The sequence below is a fragment of the Vanellus vanellus genome, assembly GCF_965231255.1.
Source record: "Vanellus vanellus genome assembly, chromosome: 11".
Taxonomy (NCBI): domain Eukaryota; kingdom Metazoa; phylum Chordata; class Aves; order Charadriiformes; family Charadriidae; genus Vanellus; species Vanellus vanellus.
Genome location: NC_138916.1, coordinates 11,876,309 through 11,887,366, shown reverse-complemented (window position 1 = coordinate 11,887,366; position 11,058 = coordinate 11,876,309).

Below are 11,058 nucleotides of genomic sequence, written 5' to 3'. Positions count from 1 at the left end.
AAGAGACAGAAATAGCACTATCTAATCTGTTTAACAAATCATACAGAAGAAATTTCAAATAATGAATTTACTACAGGTATTTATGACTTTCTGAAAACGAAACACAGTAACAGCTGCAAAAGAAATGCTCCAACTGCACTGAAAGAATTTATAAAAATCAAGAAGATGGCAATGAGATCTCAGAATATTCAACAAGAAAAAAAAGAACTGCCAGCTGTATTAGGTAGATATTATCAGCACTCTATATCAACTCAAGTCAAAACCACAGAACGGATTCTCTGAGGTCCTGACAGTAAAAGATACAGTAATTTCAAAGATACAGAGGGATAACTGAAAGGTAGAATCATAGAATGGTTTAAGTTGGAAGGGACCTTGAAGATCATCAAGTTCCAACCCCCCTGCCATAGGCAGGGACACCTCCCACTAGACCAGGTTGCAAAAGGCCATGTCCAGCCTGGCCCTAAGCACTTCCAGGGATGGGGCCCCAACAACTTCTCTGGGCAACCTGTGCCACTGCCTTACCACCCTCAAAGTGAAAAATTTCTTCCTAATGTTTAACCTAAACCTGCCCTCTTCTAGTTTAAAGCCATTCCCCCTCGTCCTTTTGCTACATGCCCTAGTAAAAAGTCCTTCCCCAGCTCAACTGTGGGCCCCCTTTGGGTACTGGAAGACCACAATAAGATCTCCATGGAGCCTTCTCTTCTCCAGGCTGAACAGCCCCAACTCCTTCAGCCTCTCCTCATAGGAGGGGTGCTCCAGCCCCCGGATCATCCTCATGGCCCTCCTCTGGACATGCTCCAGCAGGTCCATGTCCTTCTTATGTTGGGGACTCCAGAGCTGGATGCAGTACTCCAGGTGGGGTCTCACGAGAGTGGAGTACAGGGGAAGAATCACCTCCTTTGACCTGCTGGCCACCACTTCTTCTGATGCAGCCCAGGATAGGGTTGGCCGCCTGGGCTGCGATCGCACATTGCTAGCTCATGTTGAGCTTCTCCTCAATCAGCACCCCCAGGTCCTTCTCCTCAGGGCTGCTCTCCAGCCATTCCCCACCCTGCCTGTATTTGTGTTTGGGATTGCCCTGACCCAGATGTAGGACCTTGCACTTGTCCCTGTTGAACTGCATGAGGTTGGCTTGGGCCCACCTCTCCAGCCTGTCAAGGTCCCTCTGGATGGCATCCCTCCCCTCCAGTGTGTCTACGTCGCCAAACAGCTTGGTATCATCAGCAAACTTGCTGAGGTTGCACTTGACCCCACTGTCCATGTCACCAACAAAGATGTTGAACAGTACAGGTCCCAGTACCGACCCTTGAGGAACGCCACTCGTCACTACTCTCCACTTGGACATCGAGCCATTGACCACAACTCTTTGAGTGCGACCGTCCAGCCAGTTCTTTATCTACCGAGTGGTCCATTTGTCGAATCCAAGTCTCTTCAATTTAGACACCAGGATATCATGTGGGACAGTGTCAAACGCTTTGCACAAATCCAAGTAGATGACATCAGTTGCTCTTCCCTTGTCCACTGCCACTGTAACCCCTTTGTAGAAGGCCACCAAATTTGACAGGCATGACTTGCCCTCGGAGAAGCCATGCTGGCTGTCACCAATCACCTCCTTGTTTTCTACGTGCCTCAGCAGAGTTTCCAGGAGGATCTGCTCCATGATCTTGCCAGGCACAGAGGTGAGACTGACTGGCCTGTAGTTCCCTGGGTCTTCCTTGTTTCCCTTTTTGAAAATAGGGGTTATGTTTCCCCTTTTCCAGTCGGCAGGAACCTCGCCAGACCGCCACGACTTCTCAAATATGATGGCTAGTGGCTTAGCGACCTCATCTGCCAGTTCCCTCAGGACCCGCAGATGTATCTCATCAGGTCCCATGGACTTGTGCACCTTCAGGTTCCTCAGGTGGTCTCACACTTGATCTTCACCTACAGTGGGCAGTTCTCCATTTTCCCCATCCTCGCCTTTGCATTCTGCATCATGGGCAGTGTGGCTGCAGTCCTTGCCAGTGAAGACTGAGGCAAAAAAGTCATTGAATACCTCAGCTCTGTCTCTGTCCCGGGTAACCAGTTCTTGCATTTCCTTCTGGAGAGGGCCCACGTTGTGCCTAGTCTTTCTTTTCTTGCTGACATACTTAAAGAAGGATTTTTTGTTTGTCTAATGTCCCTGGCCAGATTTAGTTCTATCTGCGCTTTAGCTTGTCTAATCCAGTCCCTGGCTGCTCATACAATTCCTCTGTATTCCTCCAAGGTACCTGCTCCTGTTTCCACTCCCTATAGGCATCCTTTTTGCTTTTGATCATGTCCAGGAGCTCCTTGTTCATCCGTGCAGGCCTCCGGGCTTTTCTGCCTGCCTTCCTCTTTGTAGGGATGCATTGCCCCTGAGCTTGGAGGAGGTGGTCCTTAAATATTAACCAACTGTCTTGGGCCCTTCTTCCCTCCAGCACTTCATCCCATGGCACCATAACTTGGCACCATATCTTCCAGGTAACTGGAAGACTCTATTAAAGACAGCAATAAAATCATGCATTAGAATGACATTAAAAAAATACTATATTAAAGCAATTTAAATTAATCTTCATCGTTAAAGCCTACTAATAATCTAGAATTGGATCTTCTTCAGTTAGGGGAGTTAGAGTTTCCATTAATAAGCAAATAATTACCAACTGCCTATTCACTCATAATCAGCATAAAAATTACATATACTGGATCAACCAAAGAGGAACCTTACATAAATTATCCGTTACACCTCAATGCCTCTTACAGACAGGTATGGAAAATAAGACCTGAGAACAAGATGACTCACATCCTAGAAACAACTGGTTTTCCTCTACTGCTAACAAAGCAAGCCCAGAAGACAGGTTTAGACTTACAGTATTACCACTTGGGGAAAGTGGGATGCTAAGATAGACCTTATTAAGGCACATTTCTTAAAAGATTGACTTGATTTCCAAGATTTTATAATGTCATCTCAAGTCGTCACAGAACAGGAATAGCATCCAAGCAAAGAAGCAAGAGATGGAGTCCTTATGTATTAGATTTTTGTCATTAGATTAGACTTTAAATTTCAGTAGGGTGTTTTATATAAATTATCTAGATGCACAATTTTCAGGAAAGCTGCACATATAACTCAATAATAGACCAATACACACATAAAACTGCATTTTGAAAATTTTGCCTCATTTAGGGAGAAAGTGGAAGGGACTGAGGGTTTTCCAGGGGCAAGAAGGGGTGCATTCCCTCCCCTTCCCCCAAACACCCTTGTTTCAGAGCTTTCTAGGTCTTACTCTGCAGAGTAGAAAATGTGCAAGTCTGTGCAGATCTCAAAATGGCACACGGCTATGACACAACATTCAAATTGTTCTGGGAATACAGGATGGAGGGGGCACTCTGGCAGAATACTTAGTTCCTTTACAGGCATTGTAGCTACACAGCCCACGTCAACAAGCAAGCAATTTGGCACATTCCATGTCTGGGAAGAACCTCCTCAGACTGCACTCTCTGAATTTATGTTCCTTGTCTCCACATTAAAAGATCTGAAGATACCACAAAAGGATAAGAAATGCCACAAATCTTGTCTAAAAAAAAAAAATAGTAATTTTCTAAAGAAGTAGATCAAGTCAGAAAGACTTTTAAGAAAAGAGCAATTTTATCAGGCTTTTGAATGTGCATGACAGACACCGACCCAGGGCCTGGTATTTGAATCCTGCACTTTATAAAAAGAAAGCAATCTGAACTGCCTGTTCAGACAAATTTTCTTTTTTAGAACCCTGCAGTTATTTGTTGGCTATACTAAAAGAAGAGTTTAAGAGTTCAATAGTGACACTGGTAAGGGCTGTCAGGAAACCAGCCCAGATATCTATAACCAGGGAGAGAAAGGAGGAGGTTTTGCTTAATGGATTGTACTCAACTGCCCATAGGGCAAAAAAGCTTCCCATCTCTCTCCGTATAGATGGATAAATATGATGAAAAAAATAAAATGGGAGTTTAACTTTGACCAGATACCAATTTCTATTTTTATATAACAGAGCTGGTTGTGTTTTCTGTTTTTATTTTATGCTCAGTTTTGGGTTGTGTCCTACTTGTCACTTCTTACACACAGATATTAAACTAGAAAAAAAGATCACTGCATTTCCTTAAAAAAGTTCTAGCTTTTCTACATAACAGAAATGAGCACAAAGTTTAATGTATTTAGTGTATTTCTTACCTGTATGTAGATACAGATTTTACAACTGTTAGGACAGTTTTAATATCAATGCAATTAAACATCATTATACAGTATCTTCAGGTGGGAAAACTGGATATTAGTACTTAAGTTACTAGGTAAAGGAAGTCCAGCAGTGAGGAAGAGCTGTAGCATCTCCCCAGCCAAATTAGCTACTTAAAAAAAAAAACAAAACAAAAAACAAAAAACAAACCAAACAAACAAATTGACAGTTCCAGAGTGATTTGCCATGATACATTACTCTTCCAGCAGAGATCAGATGCAGCCCGATTGTGGGCTAATCCTAATAATAATCCTGGGATTATTATTTTTTTTAATATTCTTTTATTGATACAACTTGGAGGCTGATGAGTGTTTTTGTATAGCTAACTGACTATGAAAACCTGCCTGGTTTGTCTACTTAGATACTAATTTTAAAATTAATGCTCTTTTATATGAGTGATTATCATTTATGTTTTATAGAATTAGATCAGCTTCTATTACAGGTATGTAGGGAGTCTGCTGGCAAGCAGAGATGAGGATTATTGAACATATCAATTTTTATATGAAGCAAAGCCACAACGACTGGTTTGGTTATTCATTAAAAAAAGAACATTCATAATCAAGAACACTCTAACCCAATTTTTACACCTTACCACTCAAGCCTTTGATCAATTATTTACTTAGTTTTTATAGAAGATCTACTGGACCTGGCATCCTCTGAGCCTAAAAATATAACCTAAATCATAAAGAAAAATACAGACCATGAGGTTTGCTCTTGATTATATATACCAGCAATTTCACCTTGAACAGCAAAGCCAGTGGTTTCAGTCACCCAACCGCAGCAGAGAAAATTCCACCTGAGAACATTTACTACAAATCAGAGTGAATCATCACAGGCAAAGCACCAATCTAACACAGCGACTCTGCTAGCAGCCGCCAAGGTATTTCCTTCAGAGTCAGCTTAAGTATTACTGGCGAGTACTGCACTGTGCAGTGATGTTGTGAGACTATTTACAAAAGCTTCATTTAGAACTGCTAATAATCCTGAGTGTTTCAAGTATTAAAAGTGACTGGATTCCTCCAAACACTGAGTCTGCAGAGAGGGTTTTGCACTCTTTCCATTATCATAGAAACATAGAATGGTTACCTCTTGTCCTATCACTATACTCCCTGATAATAAGTCCCTCCCCATCTGTCCTGTAGGCCCTCTTTAGGTACTGCAAGGCCACTAGAACATATCCCCAGAGCCTTCTCTTCTCCAGGCTGAACAACTCCAACTCTCCCACAGCCTGTCTTCACAGGAGAGGTGCTCCAGCCCTCAGATCATCTTTGTGGCCTCATCTGGACCCGCTCTAATGGGTCCACGTCCTTCTTATGTTGAGGGCACCAGAGCTGGACTCCAGGTGGGGTCTCAGCAGAGCAGAGTAGAGGGGCAGAATCACCCCCTCCTGGCCACACTGCTTTTGAGGTAGCCCAGGATACAGTTGGCCTTCTGGGCTGCAATCGCGCATTGCCAGCTTATGCTGAGCTTCTCCTCAATCAGCACCCCCAGGTCCTTCTCCTCAGGGCTGCTCTGCAGCCATTCCCCGCCCAGCCTGTATTTGCGCTTAGCATTGCCCTGACCCAAATGCAGGACCTTGCACTTGGCCTTGTTGAACTTCATGAGGTTTGCACAGGCCCACTTCTCAAGGCTGTCCAGGTCTCTCTGGATGGCATCCCTTCCCGTCAGTGTGTAGACTGTTCCACACAGCTTGGCGTCATCAGCAAACTTGCTGAGGGTGCACTCAGTCCCACTGTCCATGTCACCAAAGGCGTTGAACAGCATCGGTCCCAGTACTGACACCTGAGGAATGCCACTCATCACTGCTAGCTACTTGGACATTGAGCCATTGACCACAACTCTGAGTGAGGCCATCCAGCTAATTCCTTATCCACTGAGTGGTCCATCCATGAAATCCACATCTCTCCAGTTTAGAGACCAGGATGTCATACGGGACAGTGTCAAACGCTTTGCACAAGTCCAGGTAGATGATGTCAATTGCTTTTCCCTTATCCACCAACACTCTGCCCTGGTGAGGCTGCATCTGGAGTACTGTGTCCAGTTCCAGGCTCCCCGGTTCAAGAAGGACAGGGAACTGCTGGAAAGGGTATAACAAAGGGCTATGAAGATGATTTGGGGACTGGAACATCTTTCTTATGATGAAAGGCTGAGGGACTGGGGTCTTTTAAGTCTGGAGAAGAGAAGACAGGAAGGATCTTATCAATGCTTATAAATACTTAAAGGGAGGGTGCCATGAGGATGGGAAGTCTTTTTTCAGTGATCCCAGTGATAGGACAAGAGGTAACGGGCACAAACTTGAACATAGGAAGTTCCATCTAAACATGAAAAGGAACTTCTTTACGTTGAGGGTGGCAGAGCACTGGCACAGGCTGCCCAGAGAGGTTGTGGAGTCTCCCACTCTGGAGACATTCAAAACCTGCCTGGATGCCATCCTGTGCAACCTGCTGTAGGTGACCCTGCTCTGGCAGGGGGGGTTGGACTAGATGATTTCAAGAGGTCCCTTCCAATCCCTATCATTTTGTGATTCTGTGATATCCCAAGTGACCAGGTCTCCTATTTCCTTCCAGAGAGGGCCTGTATTTTCCTTAGTCTTCCTTTTATCACTGACATACCCATAGAAGCCTTTCTTGTTGCCCTTGACACCCCTGGCCAGATTATGCTGCTGTCTTAGACATAGTCTTCAGCAAACATGTCTTCAGAGGAATAAATTTCAGTACTGCTTCTGCAATTTGAGTTTAGCTTGTTATAACTAGGTTTTTAGAAAATACATTGTGTTTTACTTGTGTACGCACACCAGTAATTGTGAGAAGTTTTGTATTGGACAAGTCGTAGGAGTAGCTGATAAACATAATTAGAGATAATTCAGAAATCTTAGCTGTGCAGGCTATGATAAGTTCTGCTTTGTTTGCATTTCATAGTTTATCAAAAAGGACCCAGATTAAGCATACTTACCTGATATAACTTCAAAGTAAAAAATAATATTTTATAGATCACAGCATTTGGGATATATTCTAGGTCACACGCTACAGTCCCTCAGAGCTTGGGAACTCTGAGCTCACAACCAAAGGGCAATTTTGGTTGTTGCGGTACATAATCACACGTAACTATTTTGGTTTTGCCAGCAGCTTCTTCTGCAGAACATTACAATTATTGCACTGTGCTGTATAGCATGAAGTTGCAATATTCCACCAAACACTTACACGAGAGTGCCTAAACATACAACATGTGTGTTTCTACAAAACTGACTCTCAGCCTTTACAAGGTGAAGGTAATACAGAAACTGAGAACAATATATTTCAGCACAGAGGGAATTATTTTAAAGGAGCATTTTCAACCTGAAATTCCACATGGCTTTAAGTCGGATTCATGGTCTTTTTTTTCTCCATATTCTATCAAAATATTTGCTTCTTGTATTTGCCAAAACAGCACAAAAGGAAAAAACCCAGCATTTTATGAGAAGCTGATCAGTCACAAAATACTTCATAACTTGGACTGATGTACAGGCAAATTTATATAAAAACACTTACTGTAAAACCCTCTTATATAAGCAATAAGACCGGTGCACAGAAAATGCTTTTACAAACCTGCTATGCCTTCAAGCAGCACGGTGGTTAGAAAGCAGGTGCAGAGATGCTTCTCTGAACCCTGTCCACTTCAGAGCTTGTGCAGCCAAGGCTGTCTTGACAGAGAAATCGGTACCATTAGCAAAATAACCAACAGTACTTGAAAAAGCAGTTAAGAGGATCCAGAACAACCAGAAGTGGTTAGTAGCATTTTCATTTGATTATTGCCTATCTTCTTTCCAAGCTAAACTTGAGTATTGTATTGAGTGTATTAATTGTACTGAGGAAATGCCTGCAGCACCTTCAGCACTGAAAATGTTCTGTTCTGTAAGCACTCTTATGACTACTTTGACTGATTGGGATTATATGCACTAGAGGTTTGGCTATAGTTTCCTTTTAGCAAAAGTTTAACATTTTTGTTTTTAACTTTTGGTGGAAAGCATCCCTATTTGTTAAAAAAAAAATAAATACCTGAAACATCCCACAATATATCCAAGTGACCATTAAAAACAATTCTGTGAGATACAACAAAAGTACAGGGGACTCCTCTTCCCACTATAATGGCCAAATAACAGAAATTTGCTTGGAAAAATTAAGTGGATACTAGATCACTTTTCTAAAAGTGGCACCAACAGACAGCAAATGTATTCAAGCTGCTGAAGTCATTGCCAGAAGAATATTGCGCCCTGCTCTGGTGCCCTCAACATAAGAAGGACATAGACCTGTTGGACCGGGTCTAGAGGAGGGCCACATAGATGATCAGAGGGCTGGAGCACCTCTCCTATGAAGACAGGTCGAGAGAGTTGGGGTTGTTCAGCCTGGAGAAGAGAATGCTCTGGGGAGACCTTATAGCAGCTTTCCAGTATCTGAAGGGCGCCTACAAGAAAGCTGGAGAAGAGACCTTTTACAAGGGCGTGTAGTGATGGGACAAGAGGGAATGGCTTCAAAGTGGAAGAGGGGAGATTTGGAACAGATATTAGGAAGAAATTTTTCACTATGAGAGTCGTGAGGCACTGGCAGAGGTTGCCCAGGGAAATTGTGGAGGCGCCATCCCTGGAAGTGTTCAAGGCCAGGTTGGATAGGCCTTTGAGCAACCTGGTCTAGTGGAAGGTGTCCCTGCCCATGGCAGGGGGTTTGGAACTAGATGATCTTTAAGGTCCCTTCCAACCCAAACCATTCTATGATACTATGATTCTAAGAACACAAAAGTCCAGCAGTCTAAGTGGACACGTTGCCTCCTACCATACCTGGAATGATGTCAAGGAGTAAGACGGTAGTGCCAGCACCTGGCCAATACGCAGCGATTATCTCGCCAAACAGCAAGAAACTACACTTCAGTATTCCTTCAAGACTGCAATCCTCATTCCGCTTTAAAAACAGGCCAAGAAACTGGAATTACAATATAAAGAAAGCTCTGAGAGGCACATACTCCCAACCTTTCCCAGTTTTCTATGGGATGAACTGATAGCAATTAGGGAATGAAGAAGGTTTGTTCACAAGTCCATAAAGGAGGAATAAGAATAATTAGAGTAACAAAAACAGTGCTTAGCAATTCAAAAATTTTGAAGAGGTAAGCAGCACCATACAAACTCCAAAAGTAAGGAAAAATCCTAATAATCAAAGACAGAGATACATAGCAACACTATTATCTCTTTGACAACTTTCCCTCAAAGGCAGACAGAAGAACCTGAACCCTGCCAACAGGTTGAGACAAATACACTCAAACTACATACTACAGAAAAGGAGGTTGCAGCCATTGCAGTTGGGCCCACATACATATGCTCAATTATATTAATGTAACCCAGATGAGTTTTTAATTATATATGTTCTCACATACAAGCATACCCTTTTATAAACAAAAAAGTTGACTATAAGAAACAAAAGTTCTAAGAAAAGATTTTTCAACTCTTGCGTTTTTCCAACTCTCTGATGAAGAATTATTTTAAACCTCATGTTGTGCAAAAGAGGAAATTAATTTACTGGCATGAACTGCTCAGGCGTTCAAGCAGTTACAATTTAAAGTGGATAATATTAACATTGACTCAATGTGATAACATCCTGAGTAAACCAGGTTCTTATAAACAATAATAAGAAATACTTGTATAGCATACATATGACTTCAAAGAAATTAAAATGGAAAAAATGGGGGAAGTAGTTTAAAACTTGAATAGAACATACCCTGCCTCTGGCTGCATATTCAAGTACAAGTTCTGTATCACTTTTATTGCAGTCATCACATTAGAGAATGCTGCACAAGACTTGCAGAGATAGTCACTCAACTGTGGCAGTAGAGCTTACTCAAGAAAAAAAAAGAGGAGAAAAAAAAAAGTACTTAGCTGTAAGAAGTCTGTAGCAATCTGAAGACTCATCCTAAACTACTCAGAATAGCCTGCACATTTTTCCACAACAAGGGAACAGACTGTCTCTCAAAGCACCTTTCCCTATACCCCAAAAGAGCTGCTCTCAAATTAGTCTTATATCCATGGACAAAGAGAGAAAAAGCTGAGGTTAGTCCTCACTAGTTCCTGCACATCAAGGACAAAGAAATCTTCACATACCTCTTCCCTTTTCTCACCAGCTGCAATACCAATTCAGGATAAGAAAAAAAAATGTAAACAGGTTGAACAGCTAACAAGCTGAAACTGTAGAAGCTCAGATACTTAATACAGAGTTAGTTTGAGACAGCACATCCGTGACCTGTTCCTATACTTCATTACAGCTGCTTCTGCCTGTGACAAGAACACATTGTCCCCATCTTCAAAATAAGTAGTACTTCTTGAATTAACAACTGTAGTCTACCCTAGTCTGAAGACCTGAACTTATGCAGGCAGACTAATAGAAGAAAAATATCCATATTGTTAACTCTTTCCATTTTGACTTTCACAAGGAGTTTTTTAATGCTGTTCTACCAACCTGATGTGGACAGAATGAGGAGAGTGATTTTGGGGGCAGTCACCCAGAAAGCACAGCTTAATTTAATTACAAGGTTTAAATCCTCTTAATAGGCAAGAAAAGTGCCGAATAACAGCTACCTTATGCCTATTTCAAAAGGCAATAGCAACATAACCCTGCAATATTTTTTATTTTATTTTTCCTTCAAGGATCTCAAAGTTCAATAACCCATTCAGCCCTACGACCCCTTTGATCATTAAAAAAGAATAACAACCTTATTAGATATGCTTGGAAAACATAGCAGATAAGTGAAATTGTTTTCTAGATAACTATGAATTAGG